The sequence below is a fragment of the Pristiophorus japonicus genome, unplaced genomic scaffold (assembly GCF_044704955.1).
Source record: "Pristiophorus japonicus isolate sPriJap1 unplaced genomic scaffold, sPriJap1.hap1 HAP1_SCAFFOLD_586, whole genome shotgun sequence".
In the NCBI taxonomy this organism is placed as follows: domain Eukaryota; kingdom Metazoa; phylum Chordata; class Chondrichthyes; family Pristiophoridae; genus Pristiophorus; species Pristiophorus japonicus.
The window spans coordinates 272857-299749 of record NW_027254495.1 but is presented as its reverse complement, the minus strand read 5'-3'; the positions used below and the strand labels follow the sequence as shown (position 1 = coordinate 299749).

Sequence of the window (26893 nt, the reverse complement as noted above, 5' to 3'; positions counted from 1 at the left end):
GTCGGGGAGAGTGAGAGGGAGGTTTGTCGGGGAGAGTGAGAGGGAGGTTTGTCGGGGAGAGTGAGAGGGAGGTTTGTCGAGGAGAGTGAGAGGGAGGTTTGTCGGGGAGAGTGAGAGGGAGGTTTGTCGGGGAGAGTGAGAGGAGGTTTGTCGGGGAGAGTGAGAGGGAAGTTTGTCGGGCAGAGTGAGAGGGAGGTTTGTCAGGGAGAGTGAGAGGGAGGTTTGTCGGGGAGAGTGAGAGGGAGGTTTGTCGGGGAGAGTGAGAGGGAGGTTTGTCGAGGAGAGTGAGAGGGAGGTTTGTCGGGGAGAGTGAGAGGGAAGTTTGTCGAGGAGAGTGAGAGGGAGGTTTGTCGGGGAGAGTGAGAGGGAGGTTTGTCGGGGAGAGTGAGAGGGAGGTTTGTCGGGGAGAGTGAGAGGGAGGTTTGTCATGGACAGTGAGAGGGAGGTTTGTCTGGGGGCGGGGAGGGAGAATGGACAAATGGTATGTTGGCCTTCATAGCTCGGGGATTTGAGTTTTGGAGCAGGGAGGTCTTACTGCAGTTGTCCAGGGCCTTGGTGAGGCCTCACCTGGAATATTATGTTCAGTTTTGGTCTCCTAATCTGAGGAAGGACGTTCTTGCTATTGAGGGAGTGCAGCGAAGGTTCACCAGACTGATTCCCGGGATGGCAGGACTGACAAATGAGGAGAGACTGGATTGACTGGGCCTTTATTCACTGGCGTTTAGAAGAATGAGAGGGGATCTCATAAAAAATATAAAATTCTGACGGGACGGGACAGGTTAGATGCAGGAAGAATGTTCCTGATGTTGGGGAAGTCCAGAACCAGGGGACACAGTCTAAGGGTAAGGGGTAAGCCATTTAGGACCGAGATGAGGAGAAACTTCTTCACTCAGAGAAGTTAACCTGTGGAATTCACTGCTGCAGTGAGTTGTTGATGCCAGTTCATTGGATATATTCAATGGGGAGTTAGATGTGGCCCTTATGGCTAAAGGGATGAAGGGGTATGGAGAGAAAGCAGGAAAGGGGTACTGAGGGAATGATCAGCCATGATCTTATTGAATGGCGGTGCAGGCTCGAAGGGCCGAATGGCCTACTCCTGCACCTATTTTCTCTGTTTCTATGTTTTTACCACAGACCACCATAGCGAAGACAGAAGAAGTTGGCCTTCAGTGATCCCCGACATCATCGGACACGTCACGGCATCAAGAGCCTGACGAAATCATCAATGAACCATTACCAAGAACCAACTTGGTAATATTGAGGCACCGTGACCGACAGTTTTCGACCAGAACCAACTCGGAAGAAAACCGGAGATTCGAAGGTTTTCCACTCTACAACCTGTTCCTGACCTACCGACGGGCAAAACTTGACCTAAAGTAACCCAAAACTCTACCTCTGTAAGAGAAAAGTGGGCACTTACCCCATAGATCCAAAACGCACCCGACCGCATCAGCGGACACAACCCAACTGAAGCAGTCAGTCGAGGAGGCAGGAGCTCGGAGCAGCGTGAGTCCGGGGTCGGCGAGAGGCGTACCGGTGCAGCTACAGGGAGAAGGCAAAAAAACAAAGGTGACGTCACAGCCTAGGGGGTAAGTGATTGGCTGGTGATTGGTGAGTAGTTTTTCTTTTTCTTCTTATATTGGTCAGTAACTTTTAACATTGTTATTACCAGTTTAAGTGTATCTAAGGGTTAAGACATGGCAGGAGAGCTCGGTCGGGTGTTGTGCTCCTCCTGTACCATGTGGGAACTCAGGGACGCTTCCGGTGTCCCTGACGACTATGTGTGCGGGAAGTGTATCCGCCTCCAGCTCCTGACGGTCCGCGTTACGGAATTGGAGCTGAAGGTGGATTCACTCTGGAGCATCCACGATGCTGAGAATGACGTGAGTATCACGTGTAGTGAGTTGGTCTTACCGCAGGGAAAGGGTCCACAGCCAGATAGGGAATGGAAGACCAGCAGGAAGAGTAGAGCAAGGAAGGTAGTGCAGGGGTCCCCTGCGGTCATCCCCCTGCAAAACAGATACACCGCTTTGGGTACTGTTGAGGGGAATGACTCATCAGGGGAGGGCAGCAGCAGCCAAGTTCATGGCACCGTGGCTGGCTCTGCTGCACAGGAGGGCAAGAAAAAGAGTGGGAGAGCGATAGTGATAGGGGATTCAATTGTGAGGGGAATAGATAGGCGTTTCTGCGGCCGCAACCGAGACTCCAGGATGGTATGTTGCCTCCCTGGTGCAAGGGTCAAGGATGTCTCGGAGCGGGTGCAGGACATTCTGAAATGGGAGGGAGAACAGCCAGTTGTCGTGGTGCACATTGGTACCAACGACATAGGCAAAAAAAGGGATGAGGTCCTACGAAACGAATTTAAGGAGCTAGGAGCTAAATTAAAAAGTAGGACCTCAAAAGTAGTAATCTCGGGATTGCTACCAGTGCCACGTGATAGTCAGAGTAGGAATCGCAGGATAGCGCAGATGAATACGTGGCTTGAGCAGTGGTGCAGCAGGGAGGGATTCAAATTCCTGGGGCATTGGGACCGGTTCTGGGGGAGGTGGGACCAGTACAAACCGGACGGTCTGCACCTGGGCAGGACTGGAACCAATGTCCTCGGGGGAGTGTTTGCTAGTGCTGTTGGGGAGGATTTAAACTAATATGGCAGGGGGATGGGAACCAATGCAGGGAGACAGAGGGAAACAAAAAGGAGCCAAAAGCAAAAGACAGAAAGGAGATGAGGAAAAGTGTAGGGCAGAGAAACCCAAGGCAAAGAACAAAAAGGGCCACTGTACAGCAAAATTCTAAAAGGACAAAGGGTGTTAATAAAACAAGCCTGAAGGCTTTGTGTCTTAATGCAAGGAGTATCCGCAATAAGGTGGATGAATTAATTGTGCAAATAGATGTTAACAAATATGATGTGATTGGGATTACGGAGACGTGGCTCCAGGATGATCAGGGCTGGGAACTCAACATTCAGGGGTATTCAACATTCAGGAAGGATAGAATAAAAGGAAAAGGAGGTGGGGTAGCATTGCTGGTTAAAGAGGAGATTAATGCAATAGTTAGGAAAGACATTAGCTTGGATGATGTGGAATCTATATGGGTAGAGCTGCAGAACACCAAAGGGCAAAAAACGTTAGTAGGAGTTGTGTACAGACCTCCAAACAGTAATAGGGATGTTGGGGAGGGCATCAAACAGGAAATTAGGGGTGCATGCAATAAAGGTGTAGCAGTTATAATGGGTGACTTTAATATGCACATAGATTGGGCTAGCCAAACTGGAAGCAATACGGTGGAGGAGGATTTCCTGGAGTGCATAAGGGATGGTTTTCTAGACCAATATGTTGAGGAACCAACTAGGGGGGAGGCCATCTTAGACTGGGTGTTGTGTAATGAGAGAGGATTAATTAGCAATCTCATTGTGCGAGGCCCCTTGGGGAAGAGTGACCATAATATGGTGGAATTCTGCATTAGGATGGAGAATGAAACAGTAAATTCAGAGACCATGGTCCAGAACTTAAAGAAGGGTAACTTTGAAGGTATGAGGCGAGAATTGGCTAGGATAGATTGGCGAATGATACTTAGGGGGTTGACTGTGGATGGGCAATGGCAGACATTTAGAGACCGCATGGATGAAGTACAACAATTGTACATTCCTGTCTGGCGTAAAAATAAAAAGGGGAAGGTGGCTCAACCGTGGCTATCTAGGGAAATCAGGGATAGTATTAAAGCCAAGGAAGTGGCATACAAATTGGCCAGAAATAGCAGCGAACCTGGGGACTGGGAGAAATTTAGAACTCAGCAGAGGAGGACAAAGGGTTTGATTAGGACAGGGAAAATGGAGTACGAGAAGAAGCTTGCAGGGAACATTAAGGCGGATTGCAAAAGTTTCTATAGGTATGTAAAGAGAAAAAGGTTGGTGAAGACAAACGTAGGTCCCCTGCAGTCAGAATCAGGGGAAGTCATAACGGGGAACAAAGAAATGGCGGATCAATTGAACAGGTACTTTGGTTCGGTATTCACTAAGGAGGATACAAACAACCTTCCGGATATAAAAGGGGTCAGAGGGTCTAGTAAGGAAGAGGAACTGAGGGAAATCTTTATTAGTCGGGAAATTGTGTTGGGGAAATTGATGGGATTGAAGGCAGATAAATCCCCAGGGCCTGATGGCCTGCATCCTAGAGTACTTAAGGAGGTGGCCTTGGAAATAGCGGATGCATTGACAGTCATTTTCCAACATTCCATTGACTCTGGATCAGTTCCTATGGAGTGGAGGGTAGCCAATGTAACCCCACTTTTTAAAAAAGGAGGGAGAGAGAAAACAGGGAATTATAGACCGGTCAGCCTGACCTCAGTAGTGGGTAAAATGATGGAATCAATTATTAAGGATGTCATAGCAGTGCATCTGGAAAATGGTGACATGATAGGTCCAAGTCAGCATGGATTTGTGAAAGGGAAATCATGCTTGACAAATCTTCTGGAATTTTTTGAGGATGTTTCCAGTAAAGTGGACAAAGGAGAACCAGTTGATGTGGTATATTTGGACTTTCAGAAGGCTTTCGACAAGGTCCCACACAAGAGATTAATGTGCAAAGTTAAAGCACATGGGATTGGGGGTAGTGTGCTGACGTGGATTGAGAACTGGTTGTCAGACAGGAAGCAAAGAGTAGGAGTAAACGGGTACTTTTCAGAATGGCAGGCAGTGACTAGTGGAGTGCCGCAAGGTTCTGTGCTGGGGCCCCAGCTGTTTACATTGTACATTAATGATTTAGACGAGGGGATTAAATGCAGTATCTCCAAATTTGCGGATGATACTAAGTTGGGTGGCAGTGTGAGCTGCGAGGAGGATGCTATTAGGCTGCAGAGTGACTTGGATAGGTTAGGTGAGTGGGCAAATGCATGGCAGATGAAGTATAATGTGGATAAATGTGAGGTTATCCACTTTGGTGGTAAAAACAGAGAGACAGACTATTATCTGAATGGTGACAGATTAGGAAAAGGGAAGGTGCAACGAGACCTGGGTGTCATGGTACATCAGTCATTGAAGGTTGGCATGCAGGTACAGCAGGCGGTTAAGAAAGCAAATGGCATGTTGGCCTTCATAGCGAGGGGATTTGAATACAGGGGCAGGGAGGTGTTGCTACAGTTGTACAGGGCCTTGGTGAGGCCACACCTGGAGTATTGTGTACAGTTTTGGTCTCCTAACTTGAGGAAGGACATTCTTGCTATTGAGGGAGTGCAGCGAAGGTTCACCAGACTGATTCCCGGGATGGCGGGACTGACCTATCAAGAAAGATTGGATCAATTGGGCTTGTATTCACTGGAGTTCAGAAGAATGAGAGGGGACCTCATCGAAACGTTTAAAATTCTGACGGGTTTAGACAGGTTAGATGCAGAAAGAATGTTCCCAATGTTGGGGAAGTCCAGAACCAGGGGTCACAGTCTGAGGATAAGGGGTAAGCCATTTAGGACCGAGATGAGGAGAAACTTCTTCACCCAGAGAGTGGTGAACCTGTGGAATTCTCTACCACAGAAAGTAGTTGAGGCCAATTCACTAAATATATTCAAAAGGGAGTTAGATGAAGTCCTTACTACTCGGGGGATCAAGGGTTATGGCGAGAAAGCAGGAAGGGGGTACTGAAGTTTCATGTTCAGCCATGAACTCATTGAATGGCGGTGCAGGCTAGAAGGGCTGAATGGCCTGCTCCTGCACCTATTTTCTATGTTTCTATGTTAAAACTCGGTAAGAAGGCCTCGACTACGTTCAGGGTACGGCAAGCAAAACCTGCCAGGCCCAGCGAACCCCAAAATCACAAACCACCATCAACTGTCAAAGGAAGGATTGGGGAACATTATCCCTGTTACCCCAGAGTCGAACTTAGCTAGAGAGTGGGACAGGGAGGTGGGAGGTGTTCTTCTGCTGTATCTCTTCTTGTGTACGTATTAAAGTCTTCCCCATTTTGAGATTGTGAGATTTTGACATTCACTGAATATTGTAACTTTCTTTCTGGAATAAAATCACAGTTTCTTGCACCAAAACCAGTTGTTGTTGCACTTTGTCACATCCCTCAATAAACCCAGGGTCTCAAATCGAGGGAGTGGGAGCGATTCGAACCACTCAGAAGCTCAGAGGTCAACCTGACCCCCAAACCACCCGCTACAGAGAGGGGAAAGAGAGGGAGGAGACGGGGAGAGAGTGGGAAGGAGAGAGGGTGAGGCGAGGGAGGGGGAAGGGAGAGAGGGGTAGGAGCAAGAGACGGGGAAACAAGTGTTTCAGAGTGGGAAGGGGAGAGGGGGGCAAGGGGGAGGGAGGGGGGAAGGGGAGAGAGAGTGGGGGAAGAGGAGAGAGGGGGGAGAGAGTGAGGAGAGAGTGGGTATGGGAGAGAGGGAGTATGGGAGAGAGGGGCGACCAGGACAGAGGGGGAGAGTCTAATGGGAAAGGGGAGAGTGAGAGCGAGGGAAAGAGAGAAAGGGAGGAGGGAGAGGATTGGAGACAGGGGAGGGGAGGGAGAAGGAGAGGGAGGAGAGAGAGAGGAGGGAAGAAAATGAAAAGGGAGAGGGGAAGGAGTGAGTGAGAGGGGAAGGGGAGAGATAGAGATAGAGAGGGAAGCGGAGAGATAGAGGGGGAAGGGGGGAGAGAGAGGGGGAAGGAGAGAGAGAGAGGGGGAAGGGGAGAAAGGGGGGAAGAGGAGAGAGGAGGGAAGGTGAGAGAGGGGGGAAGGGGTGAGAGTAGGGAAGGAGAGAGAGGGGAAGGAGAGAGAGGGAATGGGGAGTGATAGAGGGAAAGGGGAGAGAGAGGGGTGAAGGGGAGAGAGAGTGTGGAAGGGGAGAGTGAGGGGGAAGGGAGAGAATGGGGAAGGGGAGAGAGAGGGGGTAAGGGGAGAGAAGGAGGGGAAGGGGAGGGAGAGAGGGGAAGGGGACAGTGAGGGGGAAGGGGAGAGAGTGGGGAAGGGGAGCGAGAGGCGAAGGAGAGAGAGAGAGGGGAAGAGGAGAGGGAGGGGAAAGGGGAGAGAGGGAGGGGGAGAGAGCGGGAAAGGAGAGAGAGAGGGGAAGGGGAGAGTGAGGGGAGGAAATGGGTAGAGGAGAGAGAAGGAACGGGTGAGAGAGAGGGGAAGATGTGAGAGAGAGGGGGAAGGTGAAAGAGAGGGAGGGGAAGGGGAGAGAGAGGGGAATGAGTGAGAGATGGGGAAAGCGAGATAGTGGGAAAGGGAGAGAGGGGTAAAAAGATGTAGAAAGGGTCATGATGGGGAAGGGAAAGAGAGATGAGAAGAGGAGAGGGGGAAGGGTGTGAGGGGAGCCTGTTGTTCCAGGGTTGTTCTCGGAGCTGTTTAATATTTATAATTAAACCCCTTGTTAATTTTAAATAGGCCCCAGTGAGATTTACTAGACCAGTGCTCTAACCCCTGAGCTATGGAGCCAAGTGTACTGGCAAAGACAGGGGAAGGAGCAGGAAAGAGAGGGGAAGGGAAAAGAGAGGGCGGTGAATGGGAGAGAGAGAGGGGAAGGGGAAAGAGAGGGAGGGGAATGGGAGAGAGTGGGGTAAAAAGATGTAGAACGGGTCGTAATGCGATGGAAAGAGAGAGCAGCAGAGAGGAGAAAGAGTGGTGAAGGGGAGAGAGGGAGAAGGAGTGAGAGAGAAGCAGGTGTGTGAGAGAAATGGGAAGTGGGAGTGAGAGAAAGTGTGGAAGGGGCGGGGAGAGAGAGAGAGGGAGAGAGGGGAAGGAGTGAAATAGATAGGAGAAGGGGAGATAGAGAGGCAAACAAACGAGTGAGAGGTGAGGGAAAAGGGAAAGTGAGAGAGAGGGGAAGGGGGAGAATCTGAAAAGAACAGGGAGGAGGGAGAGACTGGTATTTAAATACTAAACTAACTTTGAGTAGGCCCCAGTGAGATTTGAACTTACAACCACTGGTTTACAAGACCAGTGCTCTAACCCCTGAGCTATGGAACCTCCTGCTTTTTAAAAGACAGGGGAAGGGTAAAGAGAGAGTGGAAGGAGTGAGAGAGAGGGGGAAGGGGAGAGAGATGGAGGGGAAGGGGAGAGAGAGAGGGAGAGGAAAGAGAAGTTAAGGGGAGAGAGGGAAGGAGTGAGAAAGAGTGGGTAAGTCGAGAGTGGAAGGGGAGAGACAGAGAGGGAAAGTGGAGAAAGGGGAAGGGGAGAGAGGGAGAGAAAGTGGAGAAAGGGGAAGGAGTGAGAGAGAGAGGGAAGTGGAGACTGGGAGAAAGAGAGGGGCAGGGGAGAGAGCGAGGGAAGGGGAAAGAGAGGTTAAGGGAAGAGAGGGAGAACGAGTGCGAGAGAGTGGGAAGGGGAGAGAGGGGGGAAGGAGTGAGAGTGAGGGGGAAGGGGAGACAGGGAGAGGAAGGGGAGAGAGAGAGGCGGGGAGAATGTAGAAGGGGGAAGAGAGGGGAAGGAGCAGGAAAGAGGGAAGAGAGAGGGGAAGGGGAAAGAGAGGGAGGGGAAGATGAGGGAGAAGGGGAGGATCTCAAAGGAAAGGGAAAGGAGAGAGAGACAGGAGCGCACCTGCTCTGGGAAAGACAGGGGAAGGAGCTGGGAAGAGAGAGAGTGGAAGGGAGAGAGAGTGGAAGGGAGGGAGAGAGGGAAAGGAGTGATAGAGGGAAGAAGAGAGAGAGAGGCAGGAGAGAGAGAGAAGGGGAGACAGAGGGGAATGAGTGAGAGACAGAGAAAAGGAGATAGCGAGAGAGTGAGAAAAAGATGTAGCATGGGGAAGGGTGAGAGAGATTTGGAAGGGGAGAGAGAGTGGAAGAGAAATGAGCCTGTTGATCCAGGATCAGTCTTGGAGCTGTATATTATTTATAATTAAAGACCTTGTTAACTAACAGCAAATTTAAATGCTGAGCTAACTTTGAGTCGGCTCCAGTGAGATTTGAAACCACAACCCCTGGTTTATTAGACCAGTGTTATAATCCCTGAGCTAGGGAGCCACTTGCGTTGGGAAAGACAGGGGAAGGAACAGGAAAGAGAGGGGAAGGGAAAAGAGAGAGTGGAAGGAGTGAGAGAGAGGGGGAAGGGGAGAGAGAGGGAGGGGAAGGGGAGAGAGGGGGCAGAAGTGACAGAGAGGGGGAAGGGGAGAGAGAGGGAAGGAGTGAGAGAGAGGAAGGGGGGAGAGATGGGAAGGCGAGAGAGGGAGGAGACAGGGGAGAGGGAAAGGAAGGGGAGAGAGGGAGAATGGGGAGAATCTGAAAAGAAAGGGAAAAGGGAGAGATAGGAGAGAGGGGAGAGAAGATAGGGGAAGGGGAGAAGGAGAGTGAAAAGGGAGAGGGTGTAGGGGAGAGAGGGGGAGGGGAGAGAGGGGGAGGGGAGAGAGAGGGAAGATAGAGGAGGAAGGAGAGAGAGGGGAAGGAGTGAGAGAATGAAATTAGAGAGGGAAGGGGAGAGAGGAGAGAGATGGGGAAGGGGAGAATGAGACAGGGGAAGGGGAGAGAGGAGAAGGGGAGAATGAGACAGGGGAAGGAGAGAGAGGGGATGGAGAGAGTGAGACAGGAGAAGGAGAGAGAGGGGAAGGGGAAAGAGAGGGTGAAGGAGTGAGATCGAGCGGGGGAAAAGGAAGAGAGAGTGTAAGAGAGACGAGAAGAGGAGAGGGGGAAGGGTGTGAGGGGAGCCTGTTGTTCCAGGGTCAGTCTCAGAGATGTTAAACATCCAGAGAGAGAAGGGGAGAGAAAGGGGGAAGGAAAGAGGTGAGGAAGGGGAGAAAGAGTGGGGAAAGGGGAGAGAGGGGGAAGGAGTGAGAGAGAGGTGCAGGAGCGAGATATAGAGAGTAACGAGTGTGTAAGAGTGGGAAGGGGAGAGAGAGCGAGGGGGAGGAGAAAGGGAAGGGGAGAGAGTGAGGGGAGAGAGGGGGAAAGGAGAAGAGAGGGGGAAGGGAGATGAGAGGGGGAAGCAGAGTGAGAAACGGGACAAGCGAGATAGTTGGAAAGGGAGAGAGGGGTAAAAATTGTCATGATGGGGAGGGCAGAGAGAGACGAAAGGGTACGAGGAAGGCCTGTTGTTCCTCAGTCAGTCTCAGAGATATTAAACATTTATAATTTAAAAACCTTGTTAACAATCATCAAACTTAAATATTAAGTTCATCTTGAGCAGGTCCCAGTGAGATTTGAACCCACGACCCCTGGTTTACAAGACCAGTGCTCTAACCCCTGAGCTATGGAGCCACCTGTAACACCAGCTCCTGTTTACATCTTACTATTGTTAACAAGGAGGTGGGGCCCGAATAATCATTCTCGGTGATTCATCCCTGAACATTGACAGAATCTGACAGCACACAAGGAGGGCCATTCGGCCCATCGTGTCTGTGTCAGCTGTGTGAAAGAGATTATTCCCACTCCGCCCCACCCCTGCCCTGCCCTCCCCGCTCCACCCCCGCTCTACCCCTCCTCCCTGCTACCCGCCGGCTCTTCCCCCGGGGTTTAGCAGCTTTGAAAGTGGATAAGTCTCAGGCCCGGATGAAATGTATCCCAGGCTGTTGAGTGAAGCAAAAGAGGAAATAGCAGAGGCTCTGACCATCATTTTCCAATCCTCTCTGGCTTCAAGTGTGGTACCAGAGGACTGGAGGACTGCGAAGGTGGTACCTTTGTTTAAGAAGGGAGAAAGGGATAGACCGAGTAATGACAGACCAGGCAGCCTAACCTCCGTGGTGGGAAAATTATTGGAAAAAATCCTGAAGGACAGGATAAATCTACATTTAGAAAGACACATGTTAATCAGGGGAAGGAGCAGGAAAGGGAGGGGAAGGGAAAAGAGAGAGTGGAAGGAGCGAGAGAGAGGGGGAAGGGGAAAGAGAGAGGAGGGGAAGGGTTGAGAGAGAGGGGGAAGGGGATAGAGAGAGGAGGGGAAGAGGTGAAAGTTGGGAAGGAGAGAGAGAGAGACGGGGAGGGAAAAGAGGGGGTTAGGGGACGGGGAGAGAGAGTGTGGAGGGGGGGTAGAGAATGGGGAAGGAGTGAGAGAGTGGGGGAAGGGGAGAAAGAGAGTGGGGTGGGGAAAGAGAGGGAGGGAACGGAGAGAGAGAGAGTGTGACAGAAAGGAGAAGGAATGAGAGAGAGGGGAAAGGGAAGAGTGGGAGGGGGAAAGGAGAGAGAGAAGGGGGGAAAGGGGGGAAGGAGTGAGAAAGGGAGAGAGAGAGACAATCTGAAAGGAAAGGGAAAAGAGAGAGAGAGAGACAGGAGGAAGGAACAGAGACAAAGAAAGATGAATTTAAACACTGAGTTAATTTTGAGTAGGCCCCAGGGAGATTTGAATTCACAACACCGGGTTTACAAGACCAGTGCTCTAACCCCTGAGATAGGGAGCCAGCTGCGTGTATGAGGACAGAGGAAGGAGCAGGAAGGAGAGAGAGAGGGGAAGGAGTGGGAAAGAGCGGGAGGGAGGGGAAGGGGAGAGAGTGGGGAAGGAATGAGAGAGTGGGGGAAGGGGAGACAGAGAGGAAGAGAGAGGGAGCAGGGGAGAAAGAGAGTGGGGTGGGGAAAGAGAGGTTAAGGGGAAAGAGGGAGAAGGAGTAAGATAGCGAGGGGATTTGAGTACAGGGGCAGGGAGGTGTTACTACAGTTGGACAGGGCCTTGGTGAGGCCACACCTGGAGTATTGTGGACAGTTTTGGTCTCCTAACTTGAGGAAGGATGTTCTTGCTATTCAGGGAGTGCAGCGAAGGTTCACCAGACTGAATCCCGGGATGGTGGGACTGACATATCAAGAAAGACTGGATCGACTGGGCCTTTATTCACTGGAGTTCAGAAGAATGAGAGGGGATCTCTTAGAAACATATAACATTCTGACGGGTTTGATGCAGGAAGAACGTTCCCGATGTTGGGGAAGTCCAGAACCAGGCGACACAGTCTCAGGATAAGGGGTAAGCCATTTAGGACCGAAATGAGGAGAAACTTCTTCACCCAGAGAGTGGTGAACCTGTGGAATTCTCTACCACAGAAAGTAGTTGAGGCCAATTCACTAAATATATTCAAAAAGGAGTTAGATGAAGTCATAACTACTAGGGGTATAGTGAGAAAGCAGGAATGGGGTACTGAAGTTGCATGTTCAGCCATGAACTCAATGAATGAGGAAGAGGAAGGAGAGAGTCGGCTCAAAGGGCCAACTCCTGCACCTATTTTCTATCGAGAGAGAGATGGGGGAACAATCTGAAAGGGAGAAGAGAGAGAGACACAGAGGCAAAGGATGATGGACAGTGAATTTAAACACAACACTAATTTTGTTCCTGGTTCGGTCTCAGAGCTGTTTAATATTTATAATTAAAGCCTTTGTTAATTGACAGTCAATTAAATACTAAGCTAACTTTGAGTAGGCCCCAGTGAGATTTGAACTCACAACCCCTGGTTTATAAGACCAGTGCTCTAACCCCTGAGCTATGGAGTCACCTATTTCAAAAAGACAGGAGAAGGAACAGGAAAGAGAGGGGAAGGGAAAAGAGAGAGTGGAAGGAGTGAAAGATCGGGGGCAGGGGAGAGAGAGGGAAGGAGTGAGAGAGAGAAAGGGGAGAGAGATGGGAAGGCGAGAGAGGAAGGAGACAGGGGAATGAGAAAGGAAGGGGAGAGAGAGGGAGAATGGGGAGAATCTGAAAAGAAAGGGAAAAGTGAGAGAGAGGAGAGAGGGGAGGGAAGAAAGGGTAAGGGAAGAGGGAGAGTGAAAAGGCAGAGGGGGCAGGGGAGAGAGTGAGTAGGGGAGAGAGTGGGAGGGGAGAGAGTGGGTAGGGGAGAGAGGGGGAGGGGAGAGAGTGGATATGGCAGAGAGGGGGAGGGGAGAGAGACGAAGGGGAGAGAGGAGAGAGAGGGGAAGGGGAGAATGAGACAGGGGACGGAGAGAGAGGGGACGGGGAAAGAGAGGGTGAAGGATTGAGACCGAGCGGGGAAGGGGAGAGAGAGGGAGAATCTGAAAAGAAAGGGAGAAGAGAGAGAGGAGGGAGGGGAGAGGGTGAGAGGGTGAGAGAGGGGAATGAGTGAGAGACGGGGAAAGCGAGATAGTGGGAAAGGGAGAGTGGGGTAAAAAGATGTCGAAGGGGAAGGGAGAGAGAGATTTGGAAGGGAAGAGAGAGTGCAAGAGAGACGAGAAGAGGAGAGGGGAGCCTGTTATTTCAGGGTCAGTCTCATAGTTGTATAATATTTATGATTAAAGCCCTTGTTAATTGACAGCGAATTTAAATACTGAACGAATTTTGAGTAGGCCACAGTGAGATTTGTATGCACGACCCCTGGTTTACGAGACCAGTGCTCTAACCCCTGAGCTATGAAGCCACCTTCTCTGAGAAAAACATGGGAAGGAGCAGGAAAGAGAGGGGAAGGGAAAAGAGAGAGTGGATGGAGTGAGACAGAGGGAGGAAGGGGAGACAGAGGGTAATGGGAGAGAGAGAGAGGAAGGAGAGAGAGATGTGAAAGCGAGAGAGGGAGGAGACAGGGGAGAGAGAAAGGAAGTGGAGAGAGGGGGAGAATGGGGAGAATCTGAAAAGAAAGGGAGAAGAGAGATAGAGAGGAGGGAGGGGAGAGAGGGAAACCGGAGAAGGTGAGAGAGGTGAATGAGTGAGAGATGGGGAAAGCGGTCAAAAGATGAAGAACACGGCGTGATTGGGAAGGGAGAGAGAGACAAGAGCCTGTTGTTCCAGGGTCGGTCTCAGCGCTGTTTAATATTTATAATTAAAGACCTTGTTAATTGACGGTGAAATTAAATACTGAGCAGACCCGAGTGAGACTTGAACTCACAACTCCTGGTTGACAATAGCAGTGCTCTAACCCCTGAGCTATGGAGCCAAGTGTGATGGGAAAGACACGCTAAGGAGCAGGAAAGAGAGAAGAAGGGAAAAGAGAGCGTGGAAGGAGTGAGAGAGAGGGGGAAGGGGAGAGAGTGAGGAAGGGAAGAGAGAGGGGGAATGGGAGACAGAGGGGGAAGGGGAGAGAGAGGAGGGAAGGGAAGCGAGAGAGAGGTGTGTTATGACTTGGATAGATACTGCAAGCTCAAAGTAAGGTGTGACTAGTCCTTTATTACAGATCTCAGAATGCCTCTCCGGCCTGTGAGGTCTCCTTATTTACAGGTGCTCCCAAGGGATTGAGACTCCAGGGGATGAGCCCTCTGCTGGTTAGATATGGTATTTACAGGTTTATATACAAAACGGGAGAGAGAGTGTAAGAGAGACGAGAAGAGGAGAGGGGGAAGGGTGTGAGGGGAGCCTGTTGTTCCAGGGTCAGTCTCGGAACTGTTTAATATTTATAATTAAACCCCTTGTTAATTGACGGTGAATTTAAATACTGAGCTAATTTTGAGTAGGCCCCAGTGAGATTTAAACTCACGACTCCTGGTTTACAAGACCAGTGCTCCAATCCCTGAAACATAGAAACATAGAAACATAGAAAATAGGTGCAGGAGTAGGCCATTCGGCCCTTCGAGCCTGCACCACCATTCAATATGATCATGGCTGGTCATTCACCTCAGTTCCCCTTTCCTGCTTTCTCTCCATACCCCTTTTGCCGTAAGGGCCATATCTAACTCCCCCTTGAATATATCCAATGAACTGGCATCAACAACGCTCTGCGGTCGGGATTTCCATAGGTTACCAATTCTCTGAGTGAAGAAGTTTCTCCTCATCTCAGTCCTAAATGGCTTACCACTTATCCTTAGACTGTGTCCCCTGGTTCTGGACTTCCCCAACATTGGGAACATTCTTCCTGCATCTAACCTGTCCAATCCCGTCAGAATTTTATACGTTTCTATGAGATCCCTCTCATTCTTCTAAATTCCAGTGAATAAAGGCCCAGTCGATCCAGTCTCTCCTCATATGTCAGTCCTGCCATACCTGGAATCAGTCTGGTGAACCTTGGCTGCACTCCCTCAATAGCAAGAACGTCCTTCCTCAGATGAGGAGACCAAAACTGAGCTATGGAGCCACCTGCTCTGGGAAAGACAGAGGAAGGAGCAGGAAAGAGAGGGAGGGGTCAGGGGAGAATCTGAAAAAATAGGGAGGAGGGAGAGACTGGTATTTAAATACGAAACTGAGGTTGAGTAGGCCACAGTGAGATTTGAACCCACGACTGCTGGTTTTCATGACCAGTGCTCTAACACCTGAGCTATGGGGCCACCTGTTTTAGGAAAAACAGCGGAAGGAGCAGGAAATGGAAAAGAGAGAGTGGAAGGAGTGAGAGAGTGGGGGAAGGGAAGACAGTGGGGAAGGAGTGAGTGAGAGAGAGGGGGAAGTGGAGACAGGGAGGAAGTGAGAGAGGTAGGGGAGAGGGAGAGGGAGAGGGGAAAGAGAAAGGGGCGTGGGGAAAGAGAGGGATGGAATGGAGATTGAGAGTGTGGAACGGGAGGAGAGAGAGTGGAAGGAATGGGAGAGAGGGGGAAGGAGTGAGAGAGAGAGAGGAGAAGGGGAGACTGGGATTAGGAAACAGGGAGAGCGGAGAAAGAGAGGGAAGGAGTGAGAGAGAGGCGGGAGGGGAAAGAGAGGGAGGGGATAAGAACATAAGAAATAGGAGCAGGAGTAGGCTATTCGGCCCCTCGAGCCTGCTCCACCATTTAATACAATCATGGCTGATCCGATCATGGACTCAGCTCCACTTCCCAGCTGCCCCCTTATCCCCTTATCCCCTTATCGGTTAAGAAACTCTTTATCTCTGTCTTAAATTTATTCAATGTCCCAGCTTCCACAGCTCTCTGAGGCAGAGAATTCCACAGATTTACAACCCTCTGAGAGAAGAAATTCCTCCTCATCTCAGTTTTAAATGGGCGGCCCCTTATTCTAAAACCATGCCCCCCTAGTTCTAGTCTCCCCCATCCTCTCTGCATCCACCTTGTCGAGCCCCCTCATAATCTTATACGTTTCCATAAGATCACCTCTCATTCTTCTGAATTCCAATGAGTAGAGGCCCAACCTCCTCAACCTTTCCTCATAAGTCAACCCCCTCATCCCCGGAATCAACCGAGTGAACCTTCTCTGAACTGCCTCCAAAGCATGTATATCCTTTCCTAAATATGGAGACCAAAACTGCACGCAGTATTCCAGGTGTGGCCTCACCAATACCCTGTATAACTGTAGCAAGACTTCCCTGCTTTTATACTCCATCCCCTTTGCAATAAAGGCCAAGATACTATTGGCCTTCCTGATCACTTGCTGTACCTGCATACTATCCTTTTGTGTTTCATGCACACGTAACCCCCAGGTCCCGCTGTACTGCGGCACTTTGCAATCTTTCTTCATTTAAATAATAAATTGCTCTTTGATTTTTTCTGCCAAAGTGCATGACCTCACACTTTCCAACATTATACTCCATCTGACAAATTTTTGCCCACTCACTTAGCCTGTCTATGTCCTTTTGCAGATTTTTTGTGTCCTCCTCACACATTGCTTTTCCTCCCATCTTTGTATCATCAGCAAACTTGTCTACGTTACACTCAGTCTCTTCTTCCAAGTCTTTAATATAGATTGTAAATAGTTGGGGTCCCAACACTGATCCCTGCAGCACACCACTAGTTACTGTTTGCCAACCGGAGATTGAACCATTTATCCTGACTCTCTGTTTTCTGTTAATTAGCCAACCCTCTATCCATGCTAATATATTACCCCCAATCCCGTGAACTTTTATCTCGTGCAGTAACCTTTTATGATGGGGAGAGAGAGAGTGGAAGGGGGGGCGGGGGGGAGAGTGAGAGAGAGAAAGGGAGAAGGGGAGAGAGAGAAGGGGAGAATCTGAAAGGAATGGGAAAAATGAGCGAGAGGAGATGGAAAGTGAAAAGGCAGAAGCGGGAGAAATGAGAGTCACATATTTAAATACAAAACTAACTTTGAGTAGGCCCCAGTGAGATTTAAACTCACTACCCCTGGTTTACTAGACCAGTGCTTTAACCCCTGAGCTATGGAGCCACCTGTCCTGTGAAAAACAGGGGAAGGAGCAGGAAAGAGAGGGGAAGGGAAAAGAGAGAGTGGAAGGAGTTTCGAGAGGGAAGGGGAAAGAGAGGGAGGGGAAGGAGTGAGAGAGAGGGAAGTGGAGATTGGGAGAAGGAGAGAGGGGCAGGGGAGAGAGAGAGGGAAGGGGAAAGAGAGGTTATGCGAAGAGAGGGGGAAGGAGTGCGAAAGAGAGGGGAAGGGGAGAGAGCGGAAGGGGAGAGAGATGGGAAGGAGTGAAAGAGGAGTAAAGGGGAGAGAAAGGAGAAGGGGAGAGAGGGGGGAAGGGGTGAGAGAGAGGGGGGAAGGTGAGAAAGGAGAAGGGGAGAGTGGGGGGGGAAGGAGTGAGAGAGAAGGGGAAGGGGAGTCAGGGAGGAAGTGTGAGAGGAAAGGAAAAGAGAGAGGGGGAGGGGAAAGAGAGGGGGGAAAGGGAGAGAGAGTGTGTAAGGGAGGGAAAGGGAGGGGAAGGGGAGTGAGTGGGGAAGGAATGAGAGAGAGGGGGAAGCGGAGACAGGGAGGAAGTGAGAGAGGAAGGGGAGAGGGAGAGGGGAAGGAGTGAGAGAGAGGGGGAAGGAGTGAGAAAGAGAGAGCAGAAGGGGAGACTGGGAGGAGGAAACAGGGACAGCGGAAAAAGAGAGGGAAGGAGTGAGAGAGAGGTGGGAGGGGAGAGAGAGGGAGGGGATAAGAACATAAGAAATAGGAGCAGGAGTAGGCCATTCGGCTCCTCGAGTCTGCTCCGCCATTTAATACGATCATGGCTGATCCGATCATGGATTCAGCTCCACTTCCCTGCCCACTCCCCTTATCCCCTTATCGGTTAAGAAACTGTCTATTTCTGTCTTAAATATATTCAATGTCCCAGCCTCCACACCTCTCTGAGGCAGAGAATTCCACAGATTTACAACCCTCTGAGAGAAGAAATTCCTTCTCATCTCAGTTTTAAATGGGCGGCCCCTTATTCTAAGACCATGCCCCCTAGTTCTAGTCTCCCCCCATCAGTGGAAACATCCTCTCTGCATCCACCTTGTCAAGTCCCCTCATAATCTTATACGTTTCGATAAGATCGCCTCTCATTCTTCTGAATTCCAATGAGTAGAGGCCCAACCTCCTCAACCTTTCCTCATAAGTCAACCCCCTCATCTCCGGAATCAACCGAGTGAACCTTCTCTGAACTGTCGCCAAAGCAAGTATATCTTTTCGTAAATATGGAAACCAAAACTGCACGCAGTACTCCAGGTGTGGCCTCACCAATACCCTGTATAACTGTAGCAAGACTTCCCTGCTTTTATACTCCATCCCCTTTGCAATAAAGGCCAAGATACTATTGGCCTTCCTGATCACTTGCTGTACCTGCATACTATCCTTTTGTGTTTCATGCACAAGTAACCCCCAGGTCCCGCTGTACTGCGGCACTTTGCAATCTTTCTTCATTTAAATAATAAATTGCTCTTTGATTTTTTATGCCAAAGTGCATGACCTCACACTTTCCAACATTATACTCCATCTGACAAATTTTTGCCCACTCACTTAGCCTGTCTATGTCCTTTTGCAGATTTTTTGTGTCCTCCTCACACATTGCTTTTCCTCCCATCTTTGTATCATCAGCAAACTTGTCTACGTTACACTCAGTCTCTTCTTCCAAGTGGTTAATATAGATTGTAAATAGTTGGGGTCCCAGCACTGATCCCTGCGGCACCCCACTAGTTACTGTTTGTCAACCAGAGATTGAACCATTTATCCCGACTCTCTGTTTTCTGTTAATTAGCCAACCCTCTATCCATGCTAATATATTACCCCCAACCCCGTGAACTTTTATCTCGTGCAGTAACCTTTTATGATGGGGAGAGAGAGAGTGGAAGGGGGGGGCGAGAGAGAAAGAGAGCTGAAGGGGAGAGTGAGAGAGAGAAAGGGAGAAGGGGAGAGAGAGAAGGGGAGAATCTGAAAGGAAAGGGAAAAGTGAGAGAGAGGAGATGGTAAGTGAAAAGGCAGAGGCGGAAGAAATGAGAGTCACATATTTAAATACAAAACTAACTTGGAGTAAGCCCAGTGAGATTTGAACCCACGACCCCTGATTTACTAGACCAGTGCTCTAACCCTGGAGTTATGGAGCCACTTGCTTTGGAAAAGATAAGGGAAGGAGCAGGAAAGAGAGAGGAAGGGAAAAGAGAGAGTGGAATGAGTGAGAGAGAGGGAAAGTGGAGAGAGAGGGAGGTGAAGGGGAGAGAGGGGAAGGAGTGAGAGAGAGGAGAAGGAGAAAGAAAGGGAGGGGGAGGGGAGAGAGCGAGGGAAGGGGAAAGAGAGGTTAAGTGAAGAGAGTGCGAAAGAGAGCGGAAGGGGAGAGAGCGGAAGGGGAGAGAGATGGGAAGGAGTGAAAGAGAGCGGGAAAGGGAGAGAAAGGAGAAGGGGAGAGAGGGTGGAAGGAGTGAGAAAGAGGGGGAAAGTGAGAGAAAGGAGAAGGGTGGGCGGAGGAGGAGTCTGAGAGAGGGGGAAGGGGCGAGAGGGGGGAAGGAGTGAGAGGGAGGGGGAAAGGGAGACAGAGAGAGGAAGGGGAGAGAGAGAGGCGGGGAGAATGTAGAAGGGCGGAGAGAGGGGAAGGAGTAGGAAAGAGGGAAGAGAGAGGGGAAGGGGAAAGAGAGAGTGGAAAGAGTGAGAGAGAGGGGGAAGGGGAGAGAGAGAGAGAGAGGGAGGGGTAGGGGTGAAAGACGGGAAGGAGAGAGAGAGAGAGAGAGAGACGGGGAGGGAAAAGAGGGGGTTAGGGGACGGGGAGAGAGAGTGTGTGACGAAGGAGTGGGAGAGAGGGGGAAGGAATGAGAGAGAGGGATGGGGAGAGGAAAGAGGGGGAAGGAATGAGAGAGAGGGATGGGGAGAGGAAAGAGAGGGAAGGGACGGAGAGAGAGAGAGTAGAAGGGAGGAGAGAAGGGAAGGAGTCAGATCGGGAGGGGAAGGGGAAAGGAGAGAGGAGAGAGAAGGGGGGGGGGAAGGGGAGAAGGAGTGAGAAAGAAATAGGAAGGGGAGAGAGAGAGACAATCTGAAAGGAAAGGGAAAAGAGAGAGAGAGACAGGCAGAAAAAGATGAACAATGAATTTAAATACTAAACTAATCTGGAGTAGGCCCCAGTGAGATTTGAACTCACGACCCCTGGTTTACTCGACCAGTGCTCTAACCTCTGAGCTATGGAGTCACCTGCTTAGATGAGGACAGGGGAAGGAGCAGGAAGGAGAGAGAGAGGGGAAGGAGTGGGAAAGACCGGGAGGGAGGGGAAGGGGAGAGAGTGGGGAAGGAATGAGAGAGTGGGAGAAGGGCAGACAGAGAGGAAGAGAGAGGGAGCAGGGGAGAGAGAGAGTGGGGTGGGGAAAAAGAGGTTAAGGGGAAAGAGGGGGAAGGAGTAAGATAGCGAGGGGATTTGAGTACATGGGCAGGGAGGTGTTACTACAGTTGTACAGGGCCTTGGTGAGGCCACACCTGGAGTATTGTGGACAGTTTTGGTCTCCTAACCTGAGGAAGGACATTCTTGCTATTGAGGGAGTGCAGCGAAGGTTCACCAGACTGATTCCCGGGATGGCGGGACTGACCTATCAAGAAAGACTGGATCAACTGGGCTTGTATTCACTGGAGTTCTAAAGAATGAGAGGGGACCTCATAGAAACGTTTAAAATTCTGACGGGGTTAGACAGGTTAGATGCAGGAAGAATGTTCCCAATGTTGGGGAAGTCCAGAACCAGGGGACACAGTCTAAGGATAAGGGGGAAGCCATTTAGGACCGAGATGAGGAGAAACTTCTTCACCCAGAGAGTGGTGAACCTGTGGAATTCTCTACCACAGAAAGTTGTTGAGGCCAATTCACTAAATATATTCAAAAAGGAGTTAGATGTCGTCCTTACAACTCGGGGGATCAAGGGGTATGGCAAGAAAGCAGTCCTGAAGTTGAATGTTCAGCCATGAACTCATTGAATGGCAGTGCAGGCTCAAATGGCCAACTCCTGCACCTATTTTCAAGTGAGAGGGAGAGAGAGAGGAACAATCTGAAAGGAAAGGGAGAAGAGCTGGACAAAGGCAAAGAATGATGGACAGTGTATTACAATAATGAGCAAATTTTGCATAGACCCCAATGAGACTTGAACCCACAACCCCTGGTTTACTAGACCACTGCTCTAACCCCTGAGCTATGGAGCTACATGTTTTAGGAAAGACAGGGGGAAGGAGCAGGAAAGAGGTGGGGGGGGAAGGGAAAAGAGAGAGGTGAGGAAAGAGAGGGAGGGAACGGAGAGAGAGTGTGTGGCGAAGGAGTGGGAAGGAATTAGAGAGAGGGGGGAGAAGGGGAAAGACGCAGGGGAAGGGAGAGAAAGTTGAAGAAATGAGAGAGAGGGGAAAGGGGAGACTGGGAGGGGGAAAGGGAGATTCAGGGGAAATAGGTGCAAGGAGAGAGTGAGAGACAATCTGAAAGGAAAGGGAAAAGCAAGAGAGACAGGCAGAGAAAGATGTATGATGAATTTACACACCATATTAATTTTGAGTAGGCCCCAGTGACATTTGAATTCAAGACCAGTGCTCTCACCCCTGAGCTATGGAGCCACCTGTAACACCAGCTCCTGTTTACATCTTACTATTGCTAACAAGGAGATGGGGCCCGAATAATCATTCTCGGTGATCCATCCCTGAACATTGACAGAATCTTCCAGCACACAAGGAGGGCCATTCGGCCCATCATGTCTGTGTCGGCTCTGTGAGAGAGATTATTCCCCTCGCCCCCCGCACTTTCCCCACAGCCCGGCAAGTATTTATCCCATTCCCCGGTGAAAGTTATTACTGGGATCAATTCTGAGGGACAGGATAAACCTACATTTAGAAAGACACAGATTAATCAAGGTCGGTCGGTGTGGATTTGTTCAGGGAAGGCCGTGTCTGACTAACTTGATTGAGTTGTTTGAGGAGGTAACAAGGAGGGTCGATGAGGACAAGAGAAATACAGGGACTAGCACCAACCCTTGTCCATGGCCTTCTTCGACCTCACAAAGGCCTTTGACACCGTCAACCGCGAGGGTCTATGGAGCGTCCTCCTCCGTTTCGGCTGCCCCCCAAAAGTTCGTCACCATCCTCCGGCCTGCTCCACGACGACATGCAGGACGTGATCCTGACCCAACGGATCCATCACAGACCCCAATCCACGTCCGGACCGGGGTCAAGCAGGGCTGTGTCATCGCCCCCAACCCTCTTCTCAATCTTCCTCGCTGCCGTGCTCCACCTCACAGTCAACAAGCTCCCCGCTGGAGTGGAACTAAACTACAGAACCAGTGGGAACCTGTTCAACCTTCGCTGTCTCCAGGCCAGGTCCAAGACCACCCCAACCTCTGTCGTCGAGCTACAGTACGCGGACGACGCCTGCGTCTGCTCACATTCAGAGGCTGATCTCCAAGTCATCGTCAACATCTTCACCGAGGCGGCCGAGAGCTCGGGCCTTACACTAAACATCCGTAAGACAAAGGTCCTCCAGCAGCCTGTCCTCACCGCACAGCACTGCCCCCCAGTCAGCAAGGTCCACGGGGCGGCCCTGGACACCGGGGACCATTCCCCAAACCTCGGAAGTCTCTTATCAACAAGGGCAGGCATTGACCACCAGATCCAACACCGCCTCCAGTGCGTCAGTGCAGCCTTCGGCCGCCTGAGGAAAAGAGTGTTTGAAGACCAGGCCCTCAAACCTACCACCGAGCTCATGGTCTACAGGGCTGTAGTGATAGCCGCCCTCCTGTATGGCTCAGAGACATGGACCATGTACAGCGGACAGCTCAAGTCGCTGGAGAAATAGCACCAACGATGTCTCTGCAAGATCCTGCAAATCGCCTGGGTTACGTACCGAGAGCTGGAAATGGGATTAGGCTGGGTAACTGTTCTTCCGACCGGCACAGACACGATGGGCCGAATTACCTCCTTCTGTCTCATAATGTTCTCTGATTCTATTATTTTGGTTAGGCAAGGTTACTAACGGTTACGGAACCGAGGCGGGTAGATGGAGTTAAAATATGGATCAACCCTGATCTAATTGAATGGCGGAACAGGCTCGAGGGGCTGTGACAAAGAGAGACACAGAGATGGAGAAGGAGAGATGGTGACGGAGAGGGCAGAGAGAGAGAGCAACAGGCAATGAGAGAGGGAAAGAGATAGAGAGAGGGGAAAGGCAGAAGCGGAGAGACAGAGTGAGAAGCTGGGAGACGGAGAGAGGAATAAGTCGTGAGAAAGATTGGTGAAGGGGGCAAGAAGGTTCCTCTAGTTCTAGGGTCGGTCTCAGAGATGTTTAATATTTATATATTAAATCTCTTGTTAATTGACAGTGAATTTAAATACTGAGCTAATTTTGAGTAGGCCCCAGTGAGATTTGAACTCACGACCCCTGGTTTACTAGACCAGTGCTCTAACCCCTGAGCTATGGAGCCACCTGCCTGGGGAAAGACAGGGGAAGGAGCTGGGGAGAGAGAGAGGGGAAGGGAGGGAGAGAGTGAAAGGAGTGAGTGAGAGAGGGAAGGAGAGAGAGAGAAAGGCAGGAGAGAGAGAGAAGGGGAGACAGAGGCAGGGAAGGGAAAGAGGGAGCGGATGGGGAGAGTGAGGGGAAGGAGAGGAAGGAGTGAGACAAAAGCGAGCGAGAAGGATAGAGAGTGAGGGGGAAGGAAAGAGGGTGGGGTGAGGGAGGGGGAAGGGGAGAGAGGGGAATGAGTGAGAGACGGGGAAAATGAGACAGAGAGAGAGGGAGAAAAATATGTAGAATGGGGAAGGGAGAGAGAGATTTGGAAAGGGAGCGTGAGTGTAAGAGAAATGAGCCTGTTGATCCATGGTCGGTCACAGAGCTGTTTAATATTTATAATTAAAGCTGTTGTTAATTGACAGTAAATTTAAATACTGAGCTAATTTTTAGTAGGCCCCAATGAGATTTGAACCCACGACCCCTGACCCCTGAGCGATGGAGCCACCTGCTCTGGGAAAGACAGGGAAAGGAGCAGAAAAGAGAGGGGAAGGGAAAGAGAGGGTGGAAGGAGTGAGAGAGAGAGGGAAGGGGAGAGAGAGGGAGGGGAGAGAGATGGGAAGACGAGAGAGGGAGGAGACAGGGGAGAGAGAAAGGAAGGGGAGAGAGAGGGAGAATGGGAGAATCTGAAAAGAAAGGGAAAAGAGAGAGAGAGAGGAGTGAGGGGAGAGAGGGAGAGGGTGAGAGGGTGAGAGGGGGGAATGAGTGAGAGACGGGGAAGGCGAGATAGCGGGAAAGGGAGAGAGGGGATAAAAGATATAGAACGGGTCGTGATGGGGAAGGGAAAGAGAGAGTCTTTTATTCCAGGGTCTGTCTTGGGGATGTTTCATATTTATAATTAAATCCCTTGTTCATTGACAGTGAATTTAAATACTGAGCTAATTTTAAACAAGCCCCAGTAAGATTTGAACTCACAATCCCTAGTTTACAACACCAATGCTCTAACCCCTGAGCTATGGAGCCAAGTAACAATACAGGAAGGAGCAGGAACGAGAGAGTGGGAGGAGTGAGAGAGAGAGGGGAAGGGGAGAGAGATTGGAAGGAGTGAGAGAGAGGGGAAGGGGAGAGAGAGAGGGAAGGGGAGAGAGAGAGGGGAATGGGAGACATGGAGGAAGAGAGGAGGGAAAGAGTGAGAGGGGAACGGGAGAATGAGACAGGGGAAGGGGAAAGTGAGGGTGAAGGAGTGAGACCGAGCGGGGAAAAAGGGAGAGAGAGTGAAGCCTGTTGTTCAAGGGTCGGTCTTGGGGCTGTTTAATATTTATACTTAAAGCCCTTGTTAATTGACAGTGAATTTAAACACTGAGCTAATTTTAAATAGGCCCAAATGAGATTTGAACCCACGGCCCGTGGTTTACAAAACCAGTGCTCTAACCCCTGAACTATGGAGCCACCTGCTCTGGGAAAAACAGGGGAAGGAGCAGGAAAGAGAGGGGAAAGGGAAAAGAGAGAGTGGAAGGAGTGAGAGAGAGGGGAAGGGGGCAGAGAGGGAGGGGAAGGGGAGAGAGAGAGGGAGGGGAGGGGAAGGGGAGAGAGGGGGCAGAAGTGACAGAGAGGGGGAAGGGGAGAGAGAGGGAAGGAGTGAGAGAGAGGAAGGGGGGAGAGATGGGAAGGCGAGAGAGGGAGGAGACAGGGGAGAGAGAAAGGAAGGGGAGAGAGAGGGAGAATGGGGAAAATCTGAAAAGAAAGGGAAAAGTGAGAGAGAGGAGAGAGGGGAGGGAAGATAGGGGAAGGGGAGAGGGAGAGTGAAAAGGGAAAGGGGGCAGGGGAGAGTGTGGGTAGGGGAGAGAGGGGGAGGGAAGATAGAGAGAGAGGGGAAGGAGTGAGAGAATGAAAGTAGAGAGGGAAGGGGAGAGAGGAGATAGAGGGGAAGGGGAGAATGAGACAGATGAGAAGGGGAGAATGAGACAGTGGAAAGAGAGGGTGAAGGAGTGAGTTCGAGCGGGGAAGAAGGGAGAGAGAGTGTAAGAGAGACGAGAAGCTGTTGTTCCAGGGTCAGTCTCAGAGCTGTTTAATATTTATAATTAAGCCCCTTGTTAATTGACAGTGAATTTAAATATTGAGCGAATTTTGAGTAGGCCCCAGTGAGATTTGAACTCACAACTCTTGGTTGACAAGACCAGTGCTCTAACCCCTGAAATATGGAGCCACCTGCTCTGGGAAAGACAGGGGAAGGAACAGGAAAGAGAGGGGAAGGGAAAAGAGAGAGTGGAAGGAGTGAGAGAGAGGGGAAGTGGAGAGAGAGGGAGGGGAAGGGGAGAGAGGGGCAGGGGAGAGAGCGAGGGAAGGGGAAAGAGAGGTTAAGGGAACAGAGGGGGAAGGATTGCGAAAGAGAGGGGAAGGGGAGAAGGCGGAAGGGGAGATAGATGGGAAGGAGTGAAAGAGGGGTAAAGGGAGAGAAAGGAGAAGGGGAGAGACGGGGGAAGGAAGGGGAGAGAGGGGGGAAGGAGTGAGAGAGAGGGGGAAAGGGAGACAGGGAGAGGAAGGGGAGAGAGAGAGAGGCGGAGAGAATGTAGAAGTGGCAGAGAGAGGGGAAGGAGTAGGAAAGAGGGAAGAGAGAGGGGAAGGGGAAAGAGAGGGCGGGGAAGAAGAGGGAGAAGGGGAGAATCTCAAAGGAAAGGGAAAGGAGAGAGAGAAAGGAAGGCACCTCCTCTGGGAAATACAGGGGAAGGAGCTGGGGAGAGAGAGAGGGAGAGAGGGAAAGGGGTGAGAGAGGGAGTGGAAGGGGAGAGAGAGTGAAGGAGAGAGAGAGGCAGGAGAGAGAGAGAAGGGGAGACAGAGGCAGGGAAGGGAAAGAGAGGGAACGGATGGGGAGAGTGAGTGGAAGGAGGGGAAGGAGTGAGAGAAGAGCGAGGGAGAAGGATCGAGAGTGAGGGGGAAGGAAAGAGGGTGGGGGAAGGGGAGAGAGGGGAATGAGTGAGAGACGGGGAAAATGTGATAGAGAGAGAGGGAGAAAAAGATGCAGAATGTGGAAGGGAGGGAAAGAGTGTAAGAGAAATGAGCCTGTTGATCTCGGATCAATCACAGAGCTGTTTAATATTTATAATTAAACACAGTGTTAACTAACAGCAAATTTAAATACTGAGCTAATTTTGAATAGGCCCCAGTGAGATCTGAACCCATGACCCCAGGTTTACAACACCAGCGCTCTAACCCCTGAGCTATGGAGCTACCTGCCTTGGGAAGGACAGGGGAAGGAGCAGGAAAGAGAAGGGAAGGGAAAAGAGAGAGTCGAATGGGAGAGAGAGGGGGAAGGGGAGAGAGAGAGGGGGGAAGAGGAGAGAGGGGGAAGGGGAGAGAGGGGGGGAAGGGGAGAGTGAGGGGGAAGGGGAGAGAGTGGGGAAGGGGAGAGTGAGGGGAGGAAATGGGTAGAGGAGAGAAAGGGAACGGGTGAGAGAGAGGGGAAGATGTGAGAGAGAAGGGGAAGGTGAAAGAGAGGGAGGGGAAGGGGAGAGAGAGGGGAATGATAAGGAGGTGGCCTTGGAAATAGTGGATGCATTGACAGTCATTT

The 26893-nt window shown here is 50.7% G+C and overlaps 6 non-coding genes across 6 annotated transcripts; all 6 read right to left on the bottom strand.

Moving 5' to 3' along the window:
* Window positions 1-7864: 7864 nt before the first annotated feature.
* trnat-ugu (transfer RNA threonine (anticodon UGU)) lies at window positions 7865-7937 on the bottom strand. Its single transcript has one exon. It is a non-coding gene; the product is annotated as a tRNA-Thr (tRNA).
* A 2146-nt stretch (window positions 7938-10083) lies between these two features.
* trnat-ugu (transfer RNA threonine (anticodon UGU)) lies at window positions 10084-10156 on the bottom strand. The gene has a single exon. It is a non-coding gene; the product is annotated as a tRNA-Thr (tRNA).
* Window positions 10157-12294: 2138 nt separating this feature from the next.
* Window positions 12295-12367, bottom strand: trnai-uau (transfer RNA isoleucine (anticodon UAU)). Its single transcript has one exon. It is a non-coding gene; the product is annotated as a tRNA-Ile (tRNA).
* A 4413-nt stretch (window positions 12368-16780) lies between these two features.
* On the bottom strand, window positions 16781-16853 carry trnat-agu (transfer RNA threonine (anticodon AGU)). Its single transcript has one exon. It is a non-coding gene; the product is annotated as a tRNA-Thr (tRNA).
* A 3129-nt stretch (window positions 16854-19982) lies between these two features.
* Window positions 19983-20055, bottom strand: trnat-agu (transfer RNA threonine (anticodon AGU)). Its single transcript has one exon. It is a non-coding gene; the product is annotated as a tRNA-Thr (tRNA).
* Window positions 20056-23229: 3174 nt separating this feature from the next.
* trnat-agu (transfer RNA threonine (anticodon AGU)) lies at window positions 23230-23302 on the bottom strand. The gene has a single exon. It is a non-coding gene; the product is annotated as a tRNA-Thr (tRNA).
* Between the last annotated feature and the right edge of the window lie 3591 nt (window positions 23303-26893).